Raw genomic sequence first — 26,791 nt, 5'->3', positions numbered from 1 at the left:
CTTCCTGTCACATAGCCAAACAGGAAGTGAGGGTAAAACCTTACTAATATATTTTCTTGTGGACACAGATCAATCTAAATAGTTTCCCATTATGTAAATTGCACTCTAGCATTTTGCTGTGTACACCCCAAATTATTAGGGATCTTGGACTTTGGGGTCCATTTACTAAAGGCAAATCCACTCCTACAAGTGCAAAGCAAGGAAGAAAACAAAACAACTTTGCTTCTACAGGATTGGATGTTAAAACCATCAGTGCTTCCTCTCAGATTTTCAGCAACTATGCTTGTACTGCAGAGTGGCTTTGCCTTTACTAAACCCCAAACTAAATAATCATTTGGGGCAGGGATCCTCAAACTACGGCCCTCCAGCTGTTGTAGAACTACACATCCCATGAGGCCTTGTAATGCACTGACATTCACAGACATGACTAGGCATGATGGGAATTGTAGTTCCTGAACAACTGGAGGGCCGTAGTTTGAAGACCCATGATTTGGGGTGTACACAGCAGTGCTGGAGTGCAATTTGCTTAATGGGGACACTAGTTAGATTGACCGGTGTCCCCAAGAAATGACACTGGTAGGGTTTTAACCTCACTTCCTGTTCAGCTGTGTGACAGGAAGTGAAGCCAATTTTAAGAAAAGGGACACAAAGCTCAACACAAAAATAAAAAAACACAAAGCAGGGGTTCTAACACTCACTTGGCTTCCCTCAAACACCCACAATTTGAATAGGATTGCCTTGCGCTAGATTTAAGCACAGTGCTGTAAATCAGCACGTCAAGCCTGTCCACCAATAGCAAACCCCCCCCCCCACAGGCCATGTTTGCAGGTTTTCCTTCATCTTGCACATGTGCTTTAAAATAGTCTGGACAGCAATTCTTGATAAGAGAAATCCCCAAAACATGTCCTGTCGGGGGTACTTGAGGGCTGAGGACCACTGCAGAATAAATAAAATACTTACCAGTTTTTGTCTTTAAAGTCAGGGAGAATAAACATGGCAAACATTTCATGATTACACACCAGGAAAGAAGCTTAGACAAAAATCACACATAATTTGTTAGGCCCAAACCTAGTTCAGCTGCAGCTGTCAACATATGTAGCATGAAAAAGTAACAAAAGACAAACTTAACAATTTTAAAGTAATTTTTATTGGTCAACAAAACAAGGAAAGCAAAAAAAGACAAACAAACAAAAATACATTTCAAAATTCTAATTAACCATAGCTTTACACATTTTTCATAAAATAAGGCCACATAGACAAATACATCAAAGTGAACATTATTTAAAAATAAACCAAAACCATTGGCAAAATAAAACAAAACCCATGCAACAAACCACATTTGTGTTTAGCAACAGCATTTCTGCCAGCCTGCCCCTTCTGAGGGCAGCTGAGGAATGATCGATCCAAGCTTTTTATAACAGTGCTAGTAATGAAGCAATTGAAATCACATGAACAAATTGCAGTCTCTAGTTTGGGTGAGCTTGTAATTGGGCACACCTGCAATTAACCCAAACCACGCTCTATGAGCATCCAATGAGTGTTTTTCACCTTTTAAAAAGAAAGGATATTTTTTTTCTAAGTGTTTGAGCATGCTCAGTTCATCACACATGTAGGAACCAAGCTGCAATGGAATGAGAGCTTTTTTTTTTTGTTTCCCCTGATCTGATGCTTTCCAGCCTGAAGGGGAGGTGTTAAAGACAGAAGTAAACACGCACATTTAATAATCTATTTGTGTGAAAAAAAAGGTTGCCAATTTAGTTTGGGAGCCACGTCGCACGACTGCGCAATTGTCAGTTAAAGCGACGCCGCGCCGAATCACAAAAACTTGCCCGGTCATTGACCAGAAATATGGTCCGGGCTCAAGTGGTTAAAAATTAACAAAACACAAAAGTGAGCCCAATTTTTGGGGATAATGTGAAAGATGATGTTACACTGAGTAAATAGATACCTTACATGTCACGCTTTACTATTGGAAACACTCCTGCAATGGGGCCAAAATGAATTCCGTGAATATCCCCATAGGCGACCTTTTATTTTTTTTTCCAGGTTACCAGTTTATAGTTACAAAGAAAGTCTAGTGGTAAAAGTATTGCTCTCGCTCTAACGCACGCGTCAATACCTCACATGTGTGGTTTGAACGATGTTTATATATGTGGGCGGGACTTGCGTAAGTCCCGCCCACATATGTAAAAATTCTTTTTACTTTTTGCTATAATAAATATCCCCAAAAATATATATTCAAAAAACTAAAAAACCCCTCAGTTTAGGCCGATACGTATTCTACATCTTTTTGGTTCCAAAAAATCGCAAATAGCGTTTAGTGTTTGGTTTTTGCAAAAGGTATAGCGTCTACAAATTTTTTTTTTTTGTTGTTTTAACTAGTTATTGGGGCGATCAGCGATTTTTATCGGTACTGCGACATTATGGCGGACACATCGAACACTTTTTTGGAACCATTGGCATTTTTCAGCGATCAGTGCTGTAAAAAATGCATTGCTTACTCAAAAAATGCCACTGGCAGGGAAGGGGTTAACACTAGGTGCGAGGGAGGGGTTAAATATGTTCCCTGGGTGTGTTCTAACTGTAGGGGGGGGGGGATGGGACTGACATGTGTAAATGACAGATCGCTGTTCATGAAGGGGAACTCCAGACCCCCCCCAAAAAAATAAGGTGGGTTCCCTCCAGGTGCATACCAGGCTCTTAGGCTTGGTCTGGAACATAAGGGGTTAAACCGGGGCCCAAAAAAATAGCGTGCCCCCCCCCCCAAGATCCAAACCAAGCCCTTATCCCAGGCACGCAGTCTGGTCAGACAGGAATGGGGGTGGGGACGAGCGAGCGCCCCCCTCCCTCCTGAGCCATACCAGACCACATGCCCTCAACATGGGGGAGTGTGTGCTGTGGGGGAGGGGGGCACTGCCCCCCCACCCCAAAGCACTCTTGCCCCCATGTCGATAGGGACAAGAGCCTCTTCCCGACAACCCTGGCCGTTGGTTGTCGGGGTATGCGGGCGGAGAGCTTATCAGAATCTGAGAGACCCCTTTAATAAAGGGGTCCCCAGATTCCGGCCCCCCACCCTATGTGAATGAGTATGGGGTACATCGTACCTCTACCCATTCACATGGGGGAAATGTAAAGTAAAAAAAAAACACCACACAGAATAAAATATTTTATTAATCTGCTCCGGAGCCCCCCCTTTCTTCTTTAGCTCTCTTAGAAGGGGGGGTTTCTTCTCTCCCGATCTTCCGCCGGGACCCTGGGCTTCGGTGATTTCTGCCGGGGGAGGGCGCCATCCCTCGGTCCTCTCCGGAGCCTTCCGCCGGATGCCCCCACCCCATTTAAGCTCTTTTTCATTAGGGAGGGGCATCCGGACTTCGGGGTCTTCTGCCGGGGGATGGCGCCTATCCCCCGGTCTTTCCGGTGCCTTCCGCCAGTGTTCCGGTCTTCCTGGTCTTCTGCCGGGGGTGCGCCAACTCCCCGGTCTTTTCTCTTCTGTCTTCTCTGCTCCCTCTTCTGCCTGGCTCCCCCGCGGAGCCAGGGCTTTCTTCCGTCTTCTTTCTTCTCTCTTCCTTCTTCTGCCTGTCTCCTCCGGGAGCCCAGGGCTTGTCTCCGCTGTCTTCTTCCTTCTCTTCCATTCGATGTTGACACGACGAGGTTCCGCGCTGACATGCCGTGTCAGCGGCGGGCATGGACTTATATAGGGTAATGCCACCATGTGACCTCAACCCATGTGACATCACATTCCCTGGGCATGATGGGAATGTGATGTCACATGGGTTGAGGTCACATGGTGGCATTGCCCTATATAAGTCCATGCCCACTGCTCAGACGGCATTCCAGCGCCGGACCTCGTCGTGTCAACATCCAATGGAAGAGAAGGGAGAAGACAGCGGAGACAAGCCCTGTGCTCCCGGAGGAGACAGGCAGAAGAAGGAAGAGAGAAGAAAGAAGACGGAAGAAAGCCCTGGCTCCGCGGGGGAGCCAGGCAGAAGAGGGAGCAGAGAAGACAGAAGAGAAAAGACCGGGGAGTTGGCGCACCCCCGGCAGAAGACCAGGAAGACCGGAACCCTGGCGGAAGGCACCGGAAAGACCGGGGGATAGGCGCCATCCCCCGGCAGAAGACCCCGAAGTCCGGATGCCCCTCCCTAATGAAAAAGAGCTTTAATGGGGTGGGGGCATCCGGCGGAAGGCTCCGGAGAGGACCGAGGGATGGCGCCCTCCCCCGGCAGAAATCACCGAAGCCCAGGGTCCCGGCGGAAGATCGGGAGAGAAGAAACCCCCCCTTCTAAGAGAGCTAAAGAAGAAAGGGGGGGCTCCGGAGCAGATTAATAAAATATTTTATTCTGTGTGGTGTTTTTTTTTTACTTTACATTTCCCCCATGTGAATGGGTAGAGGTACGATGTACCCCATACTCATTCACATAGGGTGGGGGGCCGGCATCTGGGGGCCCCCTTATTAAAGGGAGCTCACAGATTCCGATTAGCCCCGCCCGCATACCCCGACAACCAACGGCAAGGGTTGTCGGGAAGAGGCTCTTGTCCCTATCGACATGGGGGCAAGAGTGCTTTGGGGTGGGGGGGCAGTGCCCCCCTCCCCCACAGCACACACTCCCCCATGTTGAGGGCATGCGGTCTGGTACGGCTCAGGAGGGGGGGGCCGCTCGCTCGTCCCCTCCCCCATTCCTGTCCGGGCCAGACTGCATGCTTGGGATGAGGGCTTGGTTTGGATCTGGGGGGGACCCCCGCGCCGAAACGGCGCGGGTTTAACCCCTCACGTTCCGGACCAAGCCTAAGAGCCTAATGTAGCCCTGAAGGGGGACCCGCGCCGATTTCAAGTTTGAAATTTGGCGCCGAGTTCCCCTTCAGGGCTGAAAACAGCTCGGAGATTCCCGTGCGCCGCGTCACGCAGCGCATTCACGGGTACGCCGCTTGGTATTTACCAAGATTTTCACGGCGTACTGACAGGGCGCACGGGAATCCCTGACTTTTCTCTCTGCGCATGCCCAGTATGCAAATGAACCTCCCGAGGTTCAGGCGCACTGTGCAAGCGTACGGGGATCTGTTTTCAAAAAACACTTTCCCTTTCAATTCGGCCCGCCAAACACTTCAAAACACATGTCACTTCACTTCCCCTGCATCCCCCCACCTCCCCCCTTAATAAACTCCCGCCCAAACCCCCGCAATTTATAGTTTAATGTGCCGTGCGCCAGGTCTGTACTGGTGCACAATGCACCCTCTCCTGGGCGCACGGAGCACATTAGTAACTAGGGAAATACACTGCACTAGCAGCGTATTTCTTTAGTAAATGGCCAAACGGCTGCTACTCCTGCTTTTACTCCATGAGTCATGGAGTAAAGGCTTGGTAAATCAGGCCCCTTGTCTATTATCCTTCAAAGATTCTACTCCCATTGACTTCAAAAGGGTTTACAATTAAGTTCACAATTTGTGGGTTTTTGGAGCTGTTTGCCAAACCCGCCCTTGATTCGAACCCAAGCAGATTTGTCTATTGATGCTAGTAATGGAGCAAACAAAAGCTTGTTTTTCTTTCTCTTACACAATATTCATAGTTTCAACATAGCACACAATATTTTGTGGGATGAGCTGATTTATAAGGTAGTATTCCAGGTAAGATAAATATTCACAAGTGCACTTAAATATTTTCAGGTCATGCCTGCTTTGTTTTTTTATTTAAAAAAAAATCCTGTAATTAAAGTCAAAGTCCAGTCAGTGCTATGTACATACTGTACTAGCTGTTTATTCTGGGTCAGCAACTCAGGGATTGAGAGGAAAATCTCAGAGCATGCAGGTTATTATTATTATTATTATTATTATTATTATTATTATTATTATTTTACAGGATTTTTAAAGCGCCAACAATTTTTGCTCTGCTTTACCACATTAGGGAAAACAGTACAGTTACAATACAGTTTAATACAAGAGGAATCAGAGGGCTATGCTCTTTAGAACTTACAATTTAGGAGGGAGGGTCAAGTGATACAAAAGGTAATAACTGTGGGGAACGAGATGATGAAGAATAGGAATGTACAGTTGTTGGGTGGAGGCAGGATAGGCTTCTCTGAAGAGAAAGGTTTTCAGGGATCTCCTAAAAGTGTATAAAGTAGGAGATAATCTGACAGATTGGCGTAGGGAATTCCAAAGGATGGGAGAGGCTCAGGAGAAGTCCTGGAGGCAAGCATGGGAAGATGTGATGAGGGAGCTAGGGTGCAGAAGGTACGAAGAAAACAATTTAGTTGGTATTTTGAGACTAGGTTGGTGATGTAGCTAGAGGCCAAGTTTTGGCTGGCTCTGTAAGTCATTGTTAAGCTTTGTACAGACGATAGGTTAACCAGAGGACAATGGTCTAAAGGACCATTGTCATAGGTTAACCAATGAAGCTGACTGATGGTCCGTCACGCCTACACACCATAGGTTAAATAACCGATCGTGTCAGAACGCGGTGACGTAAAACACAACGACGTGCTGAAAAAAACAAAGTTCAATGCTACCAAGCATGCGTCGACTTGATTCTGAGCATGCGTGGGTTTTTAACCTAATTTTTGCCTAATAACGATCGGTTTTGACCTATCGGTTACCAATCCCTAGGTTGATTTTAAAGCAAGTTGTCTTTTTTTTAACCTATGGTTAAATAACCTATGGGGCCTACACACGATCGGTTTTGACCAATGAAAACGGTCCTTCAGACTGTTGTGCTCTGGTTAACCTATCGTGTGTACAAGGCTTTAGTATTTAATTTGTTGGGTGAGTGGTAGCCAATGGAGGGATTGGCAGAGAGGGGTAGCAGATGCTGAATAGTTTGTAGGTGTCTGACAGCAGAATTCATGGTGTACTGAATAGAGGATAGCCTATTTAAAGATTTAAAGCATTACTGAGCCCTAGGCAAAAAAAAGCTTGCATATGGTTTAAGACTGATGGACTACAACATTTTTTTAGTTTCAATAAGGATTTGTTATACAATCTTTTCACACGGCTCTTATTTTGGAGGAGTCTTCTTCATGCACTAATATACTATGTGCAGGAACACATCCTATAATAATGTCTTGGACTGTCTCCTCCTTAGGTTTAGTCTATAGACACATGCTGTCAGCCTGAAATCCAAAATGTAAGTGAGCAGCTTAGGGTGACAAAGCTGCTCTTTCCATAAATATACAACAAAATAAGTGTCATCCTAAAAGAGGAAATGTATTACAATCAGCATCATTAAGGTAAAAATAAAGGGAACATTTCAGGAAAACAATAGTAGACACTAAGGGGCAGATCCACAAAAGGATTACACCGGCGTATCTATTGATACGCCGACGTAATTTTAAAATTGCTGCGTCGTATCTTTGTTTTGTATCTACAAAACAAGATACGACGGCATCTCGGAGGGATCCGACAGGCGTACATCTTAATACGCCGTCGGATCTTAAGGTGCAATATTTCGGCGGCCGCTAGGTGGCGTTTCCGTTGATTTCCGCGTTGAGTATGCAAATTAGCTATTTACGGCGATCCACAAACGTACGTCCGGCCGGCGCATTTTTTACGTCGTTTTCGTTCGGCTTTTTCAATGTTAAGTATGGCCGTCGTTCCCGCATTCAATTTTGAATTTTTTAAGTTGTTTGCATAAGTAGTTCTCGAATAGGGATTTGCGTAGAATGACGTCACCGTCGTAAGCATTGGCTGGTTCCGATTTCATTTGGAGCATGCACACTGGGATACCCCCTCGGACGGCGCATGCGCAGTTAAAAAAAACGTTGTTTACGTCGGGTCAAGACGTATTTACATAAAACACGCCCCATTACATCCATTTGAATTCCGTGCCCTTACGCCGCCAAAGATACACTACGCCACCGTAACTTATGGCGTAAATTAGTTGAGGATTCGAAAAAAAAAAAAGTTGCAGCGGCGTAGTGTATCTTATGCCGCGTACACACCATCGCTTTCTGCGATGTAAAAATGCGACGCTTTATGTGCTTTAAAAAAACGTCATTTTTCAAACTTCAATTTGAACAACGACGTAGCATACACACCATAGCTTTTTCACAACGCTCTAGCACAGCGCAGTTCCGTCAATCACGCACGACGTCACTATAAAGGGTCGTTTCCATGCGGAAGACGGCCTCTTTTGCTGCAATCGTGTTGCTGCGTGTTAGTAAAAGTTTGGTGAGATACGATTCGTGATTTTCAGTGACTGTGCTTTAAATTTCGTTTTCTGTCGTACAGTTTGTCTATTTGTTGTCGGATCTGTGATACAGTGCTTGTACTAAGGACGTATTTGTTTTGGCATTACGTTTTGTGTGCACGGTGCTGTTTAGCAGGTCGTTCTTCAAAGGCCATTCTTTACTTCAGGGCGTAATTTTTAGTCTGATCTGATTTGACGACCGTTTTCTAGCCATGTTGCGGGTACGAACTCGTCGCCGAGATCGTGCTGTGCTTGTTGTTAGGATGTGTGCTGCATCCCAGCGACGGTCCATGAACAGGGTGAGGAGGAGGTTGTGGACCAAGAACTGGTTGCTACGCAGGGACCAGTTCTCTCATATGCCTCTGCTGCGGGAGATCCGAGAAAATAACCCTGATGATTTCAGGAATTTTCTTAGGATGTCTGACCCCGTATTTCAGCAGCTTTTGGCTTTGGTGTCGCCATATATCACCAGGCAGGACACCGTTATGCGGGAAGCCATCACTGCTGAGCAGAGGCTAGTTGCTACGTTGCGCTACCTTGCAACAGGGAGAAGTCTGCAGGACTTGAAGTTCTCGACGGGCATCTCCCCCCAGGCTCTGGGCCTCATAATCCCGGAGACCTGTTCGGCCATCATATAGGTTCTTCAGGAGGACTATGTTAAGGTAAGTGGTGTTCTTTCAATGGTCAAACTATGGCCCAAAAAAAGCAAAAAAAAAATGTTTCTAATATGCTCAGAATGCTCACTTTGTCTCTATGTATGCTGTTCTACACAATTTGTAAAGCCCTACATGTTTATTTAATTTAGCCAACCTGTCCATCATTCTATGTTGTGGCCAAACCCACCTAGCATAGTCCCTATATCCCCGTTTATTTGTGGCCTCCATTGTAGTGCTGCATTTTGTGTGTCCCTATATCCCCGTTTATTTGTGGCCTCCATTGTAGTGCTGCATTTTGTGTGTCCCTATATCCCCGTTTATTTGTGGCCTCCATTGTCCAAACCCCCCCCCCTAGATTTTTGAACTACATAATAATAATTATTTTTCTTATTATTTTTTCTTTTTTGTGGGGTTGTTTCTCATGTGAGAAACTCATCTTGGGCCCCCACTCCCCCTAAATATATTTTTTGAACATCAGAGGGGGTGATTAATATGCTTAGTGTTCACATGTTATTTTTTAATACTAACCTTTTTTGTGGAATTGTTGGTGGGATCCCTTGTAATTTTAGCTATATTCTGTTCAAAATGTTTGTTTGAATGTATTTTTTATTTTCTTTCTATCCAGTTCCCCACCACGCCACAGGAATGGCAGACTGTGGCAGCGGACTTCTCCCAGCGTTGGAACTTTCCGAACTGCGGAGGAGCCATTGATGGCAAGCACATCCGCATTGTGCCCCCACCCCATAGTGGATCCCATTTCTTCAATTACAAGGGGTTCCACAGCGTTGTTTTGATACACTATACGTGTCCAGTCCCTGACCAGCCCGATTTCCTCCTGAAATGTGGAACCAAAACATGTGTTAAAAGATTGTATGCCTATATCTATATTCACTGAAAATGTGGTATATGTTACTTTACCGGATGTTGAGGCAGGTTCCTCTTCATCTACATCCCTCGGGGGTGTGGCTTGATTGGCTTGTGCCTCCTGCCTTTCTGCTTCATTGTGCCCTACAAGATTGAAGAAAGGGAAAACATGAGGTTAAAACATTACGAGCGGCATGAAATGACCCAAAAATATTCAGAAATTATAAACAAAAGGGCAATATTGTTGATTTTTAAACAATTATCAAGAAAATAGACCAGTATTTAATCCATTCACAAAGTAATGTCAAATCTGTTGACCAAATTTTTTTTATTATATATGTAAGCTAACCAAGTCTCCCCTGGATCTGCTCACCCCTGTGTGTGACCCAACATAGGTTGTGATTGTGACAAACAATTGTGCTACTGAGTACACATGTTCAATAAAAAAAGGAGTAGCAAACGCTCCTTTTTGGGAATCTCAAGGTATTTACGTTTCTTATAAAATAAGCTGAAACACATTTACATCAATACCAGAATTGAATACACCTTTTTTTTAAGCCCCAAAAATGTCACAACTTTCATATTTGTGTCGACTAATTGGTCATAGGAGTCGTCGTTCATTCGCCCACAATTCCTAAATTTACGATTTTAGTTCAGATACAGTGCTTCAACTCCCCTTTGCACATGCAAACTAGGCATGATGCCATTTCTCATTAATATGGTATTGGATTATTGAAAGTCAGCGAATGAACGACGACTACGACGACTGCATCATGCGTCCACATTCATAATATTCATTATGGTCAACCTGCAAAAATAAAAAACATGGCACAAAGAACACACCAAAATAATTAATACACATGGAAAAAACGTACTTCTTCTTCGAATCACCCTATTAATTTTGGCAAGTTGGTGGGGTTCCCTTTTTTTTAAATCCGACCACCTTTTGCGCAGGTGCTCTCTGCTCCTGGTTTTCCCAAACTTCCGCTGGAGCCTACGGATGACCTTCTCCATAATTTGTGCTTTTACTTTATTGGGATGCATGTAGGGGCCATGCTTGGCATCATAGTCCTCCCTCCTCAATATGGTGACCATCTCCACCATTTCATTAAAACTCATGTTGGAGGCTCTGCAGCGGAATCTGCGGCGTGGTTGGGCCTGGCCTGCCTCCTGGCTTGAGCTAGAATACACCTCCATGTTGTCCATCTTTTCTCACTCACCAAACGACAGAGAAGGGGCTACGAAAGGACGATACCGAACGTCAGGGGCGGGGTGTCGTGCGGAGCGTCACGCGTGCGTAGTGTAAAAGGGATGGGACGTGTTTGTAAACGGCGTGCATAGTCTGTGGAAGAAGGCGTAAATCACGATCTTTCATAACGACGATACGTAAGTTTTTTATTCCGACTTTATTATAGTGAATAGGGAATGAGTTTGTGGGCTAGTTAGGGGAAGTAAGCTAGTGGCTTTAATTACATTATGTTTTGGCTTCTGTTTCATGTGCAGAAAGAATGGATCCCTTCAAGGATGCTGATTTCCTCACAGAATTCATACAAAAATGGAAGGAACATCCTGTTCTGTGGCAAACCAAAAGCACAATAAATAAAAACAAAGATGCCAGGGAAAAAGCTAGACAGAGCATGCTTGTTTTTCTGAAAACAAGGGTCCCCAACGCCACAACAGACACAGTGAAAAGCAAAATAAATTCCATCAGGGGCACCTACAGGGCCCAACGGGTCCAAGTCCTGGCCTCAATGAGGTCTGGGGCTGCAGCTGACTCCATATACAAACCAACCCTGTGGTACTACAGTCAGCTGCAGTTCCTGGACGACCACATTGAGACCAGGGCATCCATGTCTACCCTTCCCCCAAGAGGTAGCTCCCAGCTTCCCAGCAGCCAATCCTCCAGTGTTCCCTGCAGACAAGAGCAGGCAAGCTCGGAGGAAGAGCAAGAGTTCCTGGAGGACCCCAATTGTGAGCCATGGAGAATGGTATGTGTTTTTTGTATGAATTTAGTTAGTATATGACAAGTATAGTAATAATGTTAAATGTATGTTACTATTGTTCTAAATTCTATGTGAATCTCCTAAGTTTAGGGATAGGATCAATAGTCAGTAGTGGCAAAACATGATGGGGTCAAAATTGGCAAATTAATAATGTTTATGAAGGCGTGGGTGGCATTTTCAGATAGGCCAGTAGGGGGGAGTAACGCAATACACCTGCAAGGGGTCCCAGATGGAAGACACCCTTTTTGAGTACTATCTAGTTGACACTAAATTTAATATAAAATTTTTTGGGGAAAAGGCCACTTATTTGCTAAATTAGGCATGCAACAACCCACATAATTCCAGGGGGACCATGTCTGAAGGTGTTTAAGGGGCCACATAATTAGGGATGGCGACCCTGTGTGTAATATATATTGACATTCAATTTGCATCACTCATGATTGTAAAAATGTGTGTGATTAATGACAAACAGAAATAACATATGTTCCTTTTTTTGATACACAGGCAGACCCAAGCCAGGAAGAGCCAGGGCCCACAGGGAGCCAGGAAGAGCCAGGGCCCACAGGGAGCCAGGAAGAGCCAGGGCCCACAGGGAGCCAGGAACCGACAGGGCCCACAGGGAGCCAGGAGGAGCCAGGGCCAACTGCAAGGCAGGAGGTGGCCGAGCCCACTGGGAGCCAGGAGGTGGCAGGCCCCAGTGGGACCCAGGAGGCACGCCGGCGGGATACCATCTCCCGGATCCCTCCATTCCGCAATCCCAATAAACGGCTCAGGAGTATGCGACAAATGGAGGAGGAGACCCAGGGCCTGCTTCGCCAAGCTACTGCAGCCATCCGAGAGCCACCCAGTGAAGTTGAGGGGTTCGCAGCGCTCATTGCAGCCAAGCTCTACAATCTGGAGCAGAGCCAGCGTGTGCGCTGCGAACTCCTCATCTTCCAAGCCATAAGCATGGCATCCCTGGGGCAGCTCGATGACGACACCCACATTGTGCGGATTGCTCCTCCTGTCCTTGCTGCTCCTCCTGCTCCTGCTCCTGCTCCTGCTCCTGTTCCTCCACTTCATGAGGCTGCTCTGGCTCCTGCCACCTCATCTCCTCCAGGAACCCAGCCCCCAAGGACTCGGGCTACAGGGAAGGCTGCAGGGAAGACTGCAGGGAAGGCTGCTGGGAAGAAAAAGCCCAAGAAATAATACGGTGCCCCTGATGGAATTTTAATGTGGACTCACAGGCTGTATTTGTGGCTTCGGGGACCCTTGTTTTCAGAAAAAATCAAGCATGCTCTAAAGTGCTGCCTTCCTTGGCATCTTTGTTTTTATTATGTTGTGTTTTTGGGTTGCCACCTTTTTTTTTTGAAATTTTTATGAAGACTAAAATAAATGTTAATTTTTCAGCCAAATTTCACCATGTTTCTTTATTGTAGATTTGAGAGATCATTATTGAGTGGGCAGACCCATTACAAAATAAATATTGCAAACATTAACAAGGTAAAAAAACATGCTTGTGGGTGAGTTAACTAAAAAATTAGGTTGTTGCAGACACTTCACACACTCCTAAATAAACCCAAAATAGAGATTACAAATAAAATTGGTGACAAAAATATAAAAAAAAATAAAAAAGGTGGACCAATATATATATTTAAAATGTTTAAGATGGAAGATACAACTAAATAACAGAACACAAACATAAACATTATCAAACAAGAAAGAAACTAATTAAAAGCTTGTCATAACTATGTAACAAGATCAGCCGCAACAAACGTCCATTTCTGGGTAGCAGTTAAAAGCAGGGGTTAAAGAAGCGCTTTCTTTTCTTGTCTATAAGCTGAAAAACACCTTAACGAATGTGCTGATTCCATTCTGAACAGTCGTTTTACATGAATGAGCGCTGCCGTCTCCTAACTTGCTTCTGAGCATGCGCGGGCTTAAATCGACGTTTTTACGTACACACGGTCAATGCTTAGAACACAGAAAACGACGTCGGCCAAAAACGACACATAAAATTGAAGCATGCTTCAATTTTTTTCTGTCGTTTTTTAGAAGACATAAAACGACGTTTTTGCCCACACACAGTCAATTAAATTGACGTTTTTCAAAATGTCGTTTCTTTCCATCGCAGAAAGCGATGGTGTGTACGCGGCATTAGATACGCTGCGCCCGGTGGATTCTTACGCGCAGGTATGTGGATCTGCCCCTAAATCTAAAGACTGCTAAGCTATAATATATTACATTTTGTTTCTGATTTTTGTTACCTTTGTGCATACAAGGTACTGGGATGCTGCAAAACAGTTAAGTATCAGTGGGTAAACAAGACAAAGGTGTTATGGCTAAAAAAAATTGTCCTGGCTTCTTTCTTTTAAAAATGTACGTCTTAAAATGTCAAAAAACATAATTATGTTATTATGTTGTAGAATTTCAAATCAAAGTAAATGTTGCTTTGCTTAAGTTACTGTGTATAAATAGCATGTGATGATTATGGCTTTCTGTATCGCTTACAAACAGATTTTTTTTGTTTGTCTTTTATCACTTTAATGCCATTGCACTAAGTATATGCATAAAAGGTAAGCCAGGTTATGAAAAGGTGTGTTGTATAGCATAATACAGACTCTTCCAGACAGCAGAATTACTCATTTTGTGATCTGTAATGAAGAATGTCTCACCCAGACAACAACCACAGAATCTTTCACCTTAAACAATCTGTTTTGTTCCACACCCTGTTAATTTAGATATGTGAAATTAGACAATCCCAAGGCACCTACTAGCTGCTACATGTGACAAGTTCCCGGTGTGATATTGCATAAGGCTGTCTCTGCCCAAACAAGCTTTAAGTATCTTGTCCTGAGTAAGGGGTGTGCTGTTCTGGGTTGAAATAAAATAATTCTTACTTATATGTGTCTGTCTATACTGTATGTTGTTATACAATACACAGGAAATCTATAAGGAACCAAAAAATAAGGACAACCATGTGACCTGGCAGACGATGATACATTATGTTTCCAAATAGCGATTCTTGTAAAATAAAGGTACAGAAGAATAAATCTTTTATGACTTCAGCTTAGAACAGTGGGCTAGATTCAGATAGGTTAGCGGATCTTTAGATCCGCGTAACCTATCTGATTTACGATCCGCCGGCGCAAGTTTTTGAGGCAAGTGCTTTATTCAGAAAGCACTTGCCTCTAAAGTTGCGCCGGCAGATCGTAAATCCCCCGGCGGAATTCAAATTCCGCGGCTAGGGGGTGTGTAACATTTAAATCAGGCGCGTCCCCGCGCCAAACGAACTGTGCATGCGCCGTCCGCTAAATTTCCCAGTGTGCGATGCTCCAAATGACGTCACTAGGACGTCATTGGTTTTGACGTGAACGTAAATTACGTCCATCCGTATTCGAACGACTTACGCAAACAACGTAAAAAATTTAAAATTACACCCGGGAACGACGGCCATACCTAACATAGGATATGCCGCATATAGCAGGGGTAACGATACGCCGGAAGAAGCCAAACGCAAACGATGTAAACAAAATGCACCGGGCGGTCGTTCGTTTCTGAATCGGCGGAAATATTCGGCGCGTAAAAAAAACGAAACGCCACCTAGCGCCCGGCCTGGAATTGCAGCCTAAGATCCGATGGTGTAAGTCACTTACACCTGTCGGATCTTAGGGAGATCTATGCGGAACCTGATTCTATGAATCAGGCGCATAGATACGACAGACGGAACTCAGAGATACGACGGCGTATCAGGAGATACGCCGTCGTATCTCTATCTGAATCTGGCCCAGTGTTTCTCCACTCCAGTCCTCAAGACGCCCCAATATGTCATGTTTTCAGGCTTGCCATTATTTTGCACAGGTGATTTGATCAGTTTCACTTCCTTGGCAATTACCTCACCATTTCATCTGAGGGAAAGCCTGAAAACATGACCTGTTTGGACTCCTTGAGGACTGGAGTTGAGAAACACTGGCTTAGAAAATAATTATTATGAGTGTATAATTGCCAGTAACAAACAATCCAGTTTGTGAAATTGTATTTTAGGTATTGCATTACCCTTTCAATTTGTAGCCATTGATTATTTTTTCATTGCTTTAAGGCACAGGGTAGCTCAGGCTTCAAAACCACGGATGTTTTGTTGTACACCATTAAAAAAACACCTAGGATTTGTGGGGACCTATACCCAGGTAAGCCAAGAAACTAATGTTAGGCCTAGGGTTGGCACCTCATCCCTTTAAAACCGAACACATATGAATTACACAGGTTCTGAGGCTAATTTAAAGCAGGTAAGGCACCAAATGAGTCTAATTACCACCTTAATTAGCCTCAGAACCTGTGTAATTCATATGTGTTCGGTTTTAAAGGGATGAGGTGGCAACCTTGGTTAGGCCCCGTACACACGAGAGGATCCATCCGCTGAAAAATCTCAGCGGATCGGTTTCAGCGGATAGATCCCCTGGTGTGTACGTTCCAGCGGATATTTATGTCATGTTATGACATGTCTACAAATCTATCCGCTGGAATCGGAACCAGCGGATCGATCCGGTGGTCTGTACAGACTCACCGTATCGATCCGTCCGAACCCATCCCTCGCATGCGTCGTAATGATTTGACGCATGCGTGGATATCCTTATATGACAGCGTCGCGCACGTCGCCGCGTCATAATCGCGGCGACGGCGCGACACGTCATCGCGATGGGATTTCGGCGCGGATTTCGATCCGATGGTGAGTACACTCCATCGGATCAAAATCCGTGGAAATCCTCGAGAGGATTTATCCGCGGATACGGTCCGGTGGACCGTATCCGCGGATAAATCCTCTCGTGTGTACTAGGCCTAACAGACCTGGCAAAAAGCCATCGTTCTAGTGGAGCAAACAGGTGGACCAACAATTTTGTGAATACTGGCCAATACTACCATCAGTGGCGGCTGGTGCTCAAAATTTTCACTGCTCAAAAAGTCTCACTGTGCCCAAACGCAGCCACTGTTCCATGCCATCAAACGCAGCCACTGTGCCATCAATTTGCACCACTGTGCCATGCCATTAAACGCAGTCACTGTGCCATCCATTGTCACCACTGTGCCATGCCATTAAACACAGTCACTGTGCCATGCCATCAAATGCAGTCACTGTGCCATCAATTCGCACCACTGTGCCATGCCATTAAACGCAGTCACTGTGCCAACCATTGTCATCACTGTGCCATGCCATTAAACGCAGCCACTGTGCCATCAATTGTCACCACTGTGCCAAGCCATTAAATGCAGCCACTGTGCCATCCATTGTCACCACTGTGCCATCCATTGTCACCACTGTGCCATGCCATTAAACACAGCCACTGTGCCATCCATTGTCACCACTGTGCCATGCCATTAAATGCAGCCAATGTGCCATCCATTGTCACCACTGTGCCATCCATTGTCACCACTGTGCCATTAAACGCAGCCACTGTGCCATCCATTGTCACCACTGTGCCAAGCCATTAAATGCAGCCACTGTGCCATCCATTGTCACCACTGTGCCATCCATTGTCACCACTGTGCCATGCCATTAAACGCAGCCACTGTGCCATCCATTGTCACCACTGTGCCATGCCATTAAACGCAGCCACTGTGCCATCAATTGTCAATACTGTGCCCTTTAATGGTCGCCGCTGTGCCAATGGTCGCCGCTGTGCCAATGGTCCCCACTGTGCCCTGTAAATTGCTTCCTCCCCCCCGCCTGGCACTTACCTTTACTGGAGTCAGGCATCCACGTCCCACGATGTCTTCTCCCGCCCTCGTTGACTGACAGGCGTCTCAGCCAATCAGGTTACCGATAGCCAGAACTGGCCAACCTGATTGGCTGAGACGCCTGTCATCTTATCCAAGGGGCGTACAGTCTGTGCGCTCCGAGAATAAGCTTCCGGGACCCGAGGGCTGTTGGCTTTGATAGACATTCCCGTACAGCCAACCAGCTGGCGTTATTCAGATGGCCGGACATGAGCGCCGTCCATCTGAATAACAGCGGCAGCGGCGATAATAACATAGATTCGTGCAATGCATGAATCTATGTTATTTCAGTGGCGGTGAGAGCCAGAGGGGGCGGCGCTCCAGCGCCCTCTATGGACGAACCGCCACTGACTACCATACAAGTGAGTGTACTAAAGGTAATCATTAAAGTGGTTGTAAACCCACAGAACAAAAAACAAAACAAAAAAAAAAACCTGCAAGACAAAGGCATAATGAGCTAATATGCATAGCATACTAGCTCATTATGAATTACTTACCTTAGATCAAAGCCCCCGCAGGGATCCTTGTACCCTGCTCCGGCTGGCTCCTGGAGTCATTTCCGGGTATCCTAGGCTCTGGTGCTGTGATTGGCCATGACAGGTGATCACTGTGTATGTCAGGCATGTGTGACCCTTATAATTTGGGGTGCATCTTGTCCAGTAAGAGGCCACCTGGCTTTATATTTCTCCGCTGGGATAATAAAAACACCTATTAGCTGATATTGCAGATATCAAGGCGCTGCATCAGAAGTTTATATGAACATTTATCATCACTTGATTTACAGCTTTTTCTTCAGGACTTATACAGTACAGTAAATAATAAAGCATAATCACATGTTTTATCTGATTACCTTTATTAATCAATTTTCACTGATTGTTGGACTAATATTATTTACATGTATATTACAAGGTTCATATCAATTACACTGTGTGTTGTTTAGGTTAATGCAAATTCCCTCCTATATATATATATATATATATATAAGTCTGAGAATAGACAGACAGTTAGTGGTTGATCAGGAAGTGAGGGACTGAGGGGCACCGTATAATGAAGGTAAACTAACTTAATCTCATCTTACTCAGCCCATATAGTGATAAATGCAATGTTTTCTGCTTCTGTATTGTAATTATTGCCTATTTGCTGCCTGCATGTTGTAACAGTTGACGGTTGCTATAGTATTGTATATAATTGCCCATTTCGGGCTTGTGTATTGTCAGGATAGTACGTTTTTTCCTGTGTATTATGAAGTAGCCACTGTTTACAGGTTCGCTTAACTAAAATGAAGTACCCTATGGGCCTGTGGCTGTCAAAGCATGCTTCTCTTATCCTAACATTTTGTCAGGGTGGACTAGCATGCCTTTATTATCTCCATGTTTAATGCACGCCTATTAAAACCTTGCATTTTGTTTTTCATGCCATTATTATCCCTATGTTTTGCCTTATGAGCGCTACATATGCCACTATTCACACATTCATTTTTTTACTGAAGTGCTTCACAGGGCTTTTCTTTCTCAAACAATAGGTGCCGGAACTCAACCATGACCCCCCAAAACCTCTCCCTCCCCCCCACACAACCTCCAAATCACATCAAATAGTGAATGTGGTCAGATTTCACAAACAGTAGAAGGGTCTTAAAGGGGCATTAAATACCAGGATTGCATTACATACAGAGTGCAGAGTTCATGGGGGTTAAACAGAGTTCAGAGATGTCACTTGTAAACACAGAAACCGGACTTCTGTGTTTACAAGTGATTGTGGCGAGCAGGCACCAAAGAGTCTGAGCCAGAGGTGGTGGAACTGAGTTCCCCCTGAAAAAAAAGCCCTGGTGCTTCATAAAAAACATTCAGATCATTTAAAAAAAAACACTGTCTCCAGTTTTTTGCCCATTAGTTTTCACCTTGTTTCGTTATAACTACTGAAAATAATTTTGACAAATAGAGAAGCATTGGGATATAAAAAAATATTATGGCTCTTGTTTCAAATACACAGGATATGCCATTGGTGATTGGTTATGTAGCACTACCCCCGAAAGAGCTGCTGGTTTGTTTTGAGTGGCATGTTACCTCATGGCTCTTCCGTCGGCCTAGGGGTGTATGGTGCATATAGCAGTAACGGAATGTCCACCACTGGTGTCTTTTGCTGTGCCCTTTATTACCCAGCCGGGTAAAAACATTAAAACTTGTGATGAAGAGTAGAGGTGAAGTAGAAGAAGAAATAGCAGACGATAAGGAAACAGTCCTGCTACCAACAATACTTTGTATTCTTCACCACTCCAGCCAGAGTGCGTATAGCGTACCTGGACAGGCCTCTCTAACTGACCTGGCAGCCAGAGTACCGCTCGAACATGTAGGAAAAGTCTCTGCCACAGGCCCTGTCTGTGATTGTGATTACGGAGATGATCCTACTTGATAGAATTTTGTCTGGAACACCTTCAGATAATGTTCAGGTACCGACTGAGAGGTGACCAGTCTCTCAGTGTCCGGCTACCTTGATCCCAGGTGGTTTGTCGAGACCCTATTGGATCACCAGCCTCTCATTGGCTCTCCTCAGATGGACTCCCCACCGAACAGCTATCCCGCTTGGGATCTTCAACATTGGGAACCCAGGTGACCACTGGGCTCCCAGCCACAGCTCAGATGTTCCGGACCAACATGGTCACCGAAACAGGAACTCCGCTGTTCCGGGACAAGGCCGTTTCGCCGGGGCGTCGTGATGCGCAGTCACCCTAAAGGTGGGTGCCGCACTCCAAAGAAGACCAAGACTAATGGTGTCTGCCCCACAAATACCCTCCCCCAGCATGCACAGTGAGGCCCAACCCTCCTGATTGGTGGCTGGGGAAGAGCACCCAAACCTCGACTCCACTGCTGCCACCTACTGTCCTGGGGTAGGAACTACACCCCAGTAACAATAGACAGCCCACAGCACAGACAAGCTGAGACAGAGACCAGTTTAGAACATAATAATTGGATCAGAGTCATTTAACACTCTGATCCTCCTCTAAATTTAACTAGCACCGATACCTTTTAAGTAACCAGGTGCTACAGTTAAAATTCATATCACTTCCTTTAAGTAAGTAAGAGGAAATCCCCTCTCAATCAGTTGTTGCTGAAACTAAAGATCCCACCAGAACTGATTTCCCCTCACCTCATAATCTCTTAAAAAAATGAAAAATTGGATTTCTCACCCTTTACTGTCCAGTGGTCTCGTAGAGCGAAATAATGTATAAAGTGATTAAAAAAAAAAAAAACTTACAGGCGTTTTAACCCTTCCCTACTCCCTCCAAACATTCTAAAAATGTTTTACTTTTAGTTACACATAAATGCATTCTTTTGAAGTTCAGTTAGTAGAACCCTAGCTTTCTATCTAATGTAGATTAATTACATGTTTTATGTTTTGTACAGTTTTTCTGTGTTATTTTTCATTTTGATTATTTAATACAAAATTGGGTCTCTTTGTGATTTCCCTAGTCAAGTGCTTTCAGCATGGGACTTTTTCAGACACTGCTAGCAACTCTCCTATCTAATTAATACACCTAATTAAAAAAAGATCTTTTGTTAATCAACACATTTAAAGTTGGTACTTCCTCATATAGTATACAATAAAATCAAACATTTGGTATAGCTAAAGTCACATTGAATATATTCTTATAAGGAAGTATAGAGAATATAATCTGGCCTGCATATCCAGATGAACTTAACCACTTAAGGACTGCCGCACAACGATATACGTTGGCAGAAGGGCACGGCTGGGCACAGGGACGTATATGTATGTCCCCTTTAAGAGCCCAGCCGTGGGTTGCGAGCGCGCCACCGGTGGCACGCTCGGGACCCAGCCTAAAGCTCCATGACCTAGCCCGCGGGACCCGTGGACCCGATCGCCACGGGTGTCCTGCAATTGGGTCACAGGAGCTGAAGAATCGTTCTTCTGTGTGCCAATTTCAGTGATATAGGGAACGACGATCACTGATGTCACAAGTCCAGCCCCACCCTCTACAGCTATAAGCACACATGAGGTCACACTTAACCCCTACAGCGCCCCCTAGTGGTTAACCCCTTTACTACCATTGTAATTTTCACAGTAATCAGTGCATTTTTATAACACTTTTCGCTGTGAAAATGACAATGGTCCCAAAAATGTGTCAAAAGTGTCCGATGTGTCTGCCATAATGTTGCAGTCACGAAAAAAATTGCTGATCGCCGCCATTAGTAGTAAAAAAAAAAAATATTAATAAAAAATGCCATAAAACTATCCCCTATTTTGCAAATGCTATACATTTTGCGCAAACCAATCGATAAACGCTTATTGCGATTCCAAAAATAGGTAGAAGAATACGTATCGGCCTAAAATGAGGAAAACATTTTTTTTTTATATCTTTTTTGGGGATATTTATTATAGCAAAAAGTAAAAAATATTGAATTTTTTTCAAAATTGTCGCTCTATTTTTGTTTATAGTGCAAAAAATACAAACCGCAGAGGTGATCAAATATCACTAAAAGAAAGCTGTATTTCTGAGAAAAAAAAGGACGCCAATTTTGTTTGGGAGCCACGTCGCACGACTGCGCAATTGTCAGTTAAAGCGACACAGTGCCGAATCGCAAAACGGGGCAAGGTCCTTAACCTGCGTATTGGTCCGGATCTTAAGTGGTTAAAGGGGTTGTAAAGGTACAATTTGTTTTCCTAAATAGCTTCCTTTACCTTAATGCAGTCCTCCTTCACTTACCTCGTCCTTCCATTTTGCTTTTAAATGTCCTCATTTCTTCTGAGAAATCCTCACTTCCTGTTCTTCTGTCTGTAACTCCACACAGTAATGTGAGGCTTTCTCCCTGGTGTGGAGTGTCATGCTCGTCATCTCCCATGGACTACAGGAGAGTCAGGACGCTCTCTACGTTGCAGATAGAGAAAGGAGCTGTGTGTTAGTGGGCATCCTGACTCTCCTGTAGTCCAAGGGAGGGGGCGAGCACAACACTCCAGGAAGTGAGGATTTCTCCGAAGAAATAAGGACATTTAAAAGCAAAATCGAAGGATGAGGTAAGTGAAGGAGGACTGCACCTAAGGTAAAGGAAGCTATTTAGAAAAAAAAATGGTACCTTTACAACCCCTTTAAATGTGCCTACTGTGTATTCTCTGTAGATTCAGAGTTTACAATATTGCTTGCTTGCTCTGGGCATGCTCTGAGTTCTTTTTGCTCAGTACAAATCTTTCAGAATGCTACTACTATTGCTAAAAACATACATACTGCAAAAAAGACTTCATGTAAGAAATATGCAAAACCACCTTGGAATGTTAAGATGCGAAACATCCTGTGGCATAGTTGCTGGATGAATAGAGATCTCATAAATAAAAACACTGGGGGAATTCATAAAGGGTGTTGTAGATAATTTGTTGGACGCTGCAGTGAAATTGTTGGTGCTTGCAGACAGTTCATGTACCTATTTGTGACAGGTACATGAATCTGTCGGTGCTAGACACTGAGGACGGATAGGCCATTTTTGACACTCTTTTATCAGTGAGCTCCCTCCCTCTTTGGCAACTGTGACCACCACACTGACAGGCACATATAGAGAAGATGGGATTTGTTTATTGATTTCATATTATTTTATAAATGTTTTCTTGTAATGGGGAGTGCACACTTTAATGAATATACTTCACATCAGATTACTGTTGTGATACAGCATATATGGAAGGGCTCATTTACACTGAAGCTTTCTGTTGTGATCAAAGCTGTATCCTGGACTAGGCCAACAAGGCCCAGGCCTAGGGCAGCACTTTGCAGGGGGGCAGCACGGACAGTGTCCCCGCCGGCTTGTGCTACACTGTTGGGCAAATTAGTTTAGCGCCCCCATAAATCGGCCGCACTGCTTCCAGTATGTGGGCAGTTGGCATTCTGCAACTGTGGGGGGGGGGGAATTCTAATTTTTTACCATCCCTGTCCCATTGCAGAGATTTCCCTTCACTTCCTGCCCCATAGCTAAACAGGAAGTGAAAGGAAATCTATGCAAATTAAGGGAATCCATTGCCCCCCCCCCCCCAGGCCATCAGAACTAGTGTCCCCACTTGAAAATTTCAGGGTGGGTCTTAAACCGAAAGGGGTGTGGCCTTGACAGGAAGGGGTGTGTCATATTTAAATGAGGGGGTACACGAGTTTAGTCAGGCCTAGGGCAGCACAAAACCTAAATACACCCCTGGTTGTGGTGCATTGTGATGTGGTGTACTGCATTGCGACATTCGTGAACTCTACTGTATAGTGTGCTGGGGTGCCCTTCATGTACACATACATTTCTATGGTCATGTACGTAAAGCATACTTTTCTGTACTTGTTATCACAATACACAAATGTGGATGAGCTCTGAAACATATACAACATACCCACAGATCTCTGGGTACAACAGAAATATGGTGTAGCTACGGTGCTTACAGTGATAGACACTGCTTACAAAAAATAAAAATCATACAAAACAGCTATGTAATTTCTTTCCAACAGCAATACATGCAGGAACCCTAACAACCTTCATGATTTCCATATCTATGTAATGAAGACACAATAACAATGGTGACACCAAAGCTTGCACTTTAAAAAAAAACAGTCATTGGTGGCAGCTCCCATGTTCTACATTACAGGTTTCTTCAAAGAGAAACTTGGCGGATGACCTTGCTGACCTTTAATTCTGCAAAAAAAAAAGTTTCTTCAGTACTTTGAATCTCGGACAAGTCTACAGATACAGACTTATGATTTTTCTTGTCAGTATACGTTTTTAGCTCAGGACTCAGTAAGAAGACATTTTGTAAACTCAGCCTTTGTATTTCTTTGAAGGCAGCTTATTTTAAAGAATATGTTGACTCAACAATTCATATTTCTGGCAGGTGTCTGTTGTACCATGTATTTATGTTAAACATTATCCTGCTCTCTTTGTATTGCTTCCTGTGTGTGAAATATCTTGTGATCCTGCCCCCTCCACTGCTTTCCTATTTCAAACTGACCACACAAGGCATGAGAGCACATCCTTAAAGCGGGGGTTCACCCTGTTAAAAAAAAAAAAATGTTTTTTTTATAAGACCATTACATTCGGCATCGTAGCGCGAGCTACGGTATGCCGGTCTTACATTTTTTATCCCCGTACTCACTGTGCTATCGATGATTGAAGAATCCGGGGAATGGGCGTTCCTATGGTGAGAGAAGGTGATTGACGGCCGGCCCTGGCACGTCACGCTTCTCCGGAAATAGCCGAAATAGGCTTGGCTATTCACGGCGCCTGCGCATAGCCTGTGCGCAGGCGCCGTGAATAGCCGAGACCTACTCCGGCTGTCTTCGGGGAGCGTGACGTGCCAGAGCCGGCCGTCAATCATCCTCCCTCTCCATAGGCACGCCCATTCCCCGCGGGAGTCAGAATCTTCAATCATCGATAGCACAGTGAGTACGGGGATTAAAAATTTAAGACCGGCATACCGTAGCTCGCGCTACGATGCCGAATGTAATGGTCTAATGATGCGAAGGAGGGTGAACCACCGCTTTAACTACTTGGGACCTGTGCCATAGCTGAATGCCGTCCACAAGGTGGCTCTACAGGTCCGGGAGGCCCCCTAGTGTTAACCCCTTCCCTGCCAGTCACATTTATACAGTAATCAGTGCAGTTTTATAGCACTGTTCACTGAATAAATGTGAATGGTCCCAAAAATGTGTCAAAAGCGTCCGATGTGTAATATCGCAGTTCTGATAAAAATCACAGATAACCACCATTAACTTTTTTTTTTTTTTAAATGGGATATTTAATATAGCAAAAAGTAAAAAAAATATTGTGTTTTTTTCAAAATTGACGCTCTTTTTTTGTTTATAGCGCAAAAAATAAAAACCACAGAGATGATCAAATACCACCAAAATACATTTATGTGCCCAGTAAGCAAGTGGTTAAAAGAATATTCAGTTTTCTGGCTGTGTTGGGAGCACAGCCTGCTGTCCTTCAATGGTCAGACTTAAACTGAACCGCCCTCCCCAGCACAGCCATTCTTTGGAAAGATCAATGGACTTCAGTTTCTCCTTTTCTCCTTTTAATGTTTTTCATACACAAAAATGTTGCCTTATATTACAATTTTAAGACTCACATATAGTTTAATGGGAAAAATTCTTCCAAAATTCTTGCTACAGTTTTGCAAGATTTTGGGGAGACCAAAACAAGGTTTTCTGAAACGAACTGGCTTTCTAACATCAGTTCAGGACCACAAGGTTTTGTACATGCTGGCATATGCCCATTCAGCAGTGTTTTAGAAGTGAGAAGAAGGAGAAAGTATTGAGTTGACTTATTCTGTGTCAAAGATTTATTCATGTGATAGAATGAGCCACGTAAAAAACTTCTGTTCATAAGCTTTACTGTGCCAAGAACCATCTTACTTTTCGTTTTAGATTTGAAACTTCAAGCTGAACTCCAGGAAGATCTAAAATATGCAATTTGGCTCTGTATTGACTAAATGTATTTGTAAATGCAAGTAGTGTAAGTATCTAAATTTGACTTGACATTAGTTAAAGCGGTGGTTCACCCTAATGAAACATTTTTTTTTTTATAGAATTAAATTAGGCATAGTAGCGCGAGCTACAGTATGCCTGTATTGATTTTTTTATCCCCGTACTCACTGTGCAATCCTCTATAGAAGATTCCGACTCCCCGCGGGGAATGGGCGTTCCTATCGAGAGGAAGGATGATTGACGGCTGGCTATGGCACGTCACGCTTCTCCGGAAATAGCCGAAATAGGACTCGGCGCTTCACGGCGCCGTATAGCGCCGTGAAGAGCCGAGACCTGTTCCGGCTATCTTCGAGGAGCGTGACGTGCCATAGCCGGCCATCAATCATCCTCCCTCTTGATAGGAACGCCCATTCCCTGCGGGGAGTCGGAATCTTCTATAGAGGATTGCACAGTGAGTACGGGGATAAAAAAATCAATACAGGCATACTGTAGCTCGCGCTACTATGCCTAATTTAATGGTAAAATGTTGTTAGTGTGGGTGAACCGCCGCTTTAATACACTCCCTGTGCAAAAAAAAAATCTTAAATTGGGAGTGGTAGAAGCAGCACAGGGCTCCAATCAGGTATGCTGCAGTGTGCATGTGCTGATTTGTTCAAGGACTAGAAAACATTTTTTTATTTGGAAGGGAAATGTTACTCAATAAATGTAAAGCTTTGCTCAATTTGCATGCAAAATTATGTGCAAGGAAAGTAAAAAAAAAAAAGGAATTTTACTTGAATTATTGAAATACAGTATGTACAACTTCACTTACCATGCTCAATCAGCATTCACACTACAGTATATACAGTAAAAAAATAAATATGCTCCAATGAATCAACCTTAA

Source organism: Rana temporaria, chromosome 5, assembly GCF_905171775.1.
Source record: "Rana temporaria chromosome 5, aRanTem1.1, whole genome shotgun sequence".
Classification (NCBI taxonomy): Eukaryota; Metazoa; Chordata; class Amphibia; order Anura; family Ranidae; genus Rana; species Rana temporaria.
Note: the sequence above shows the minus strand (reverse complement) of the source record.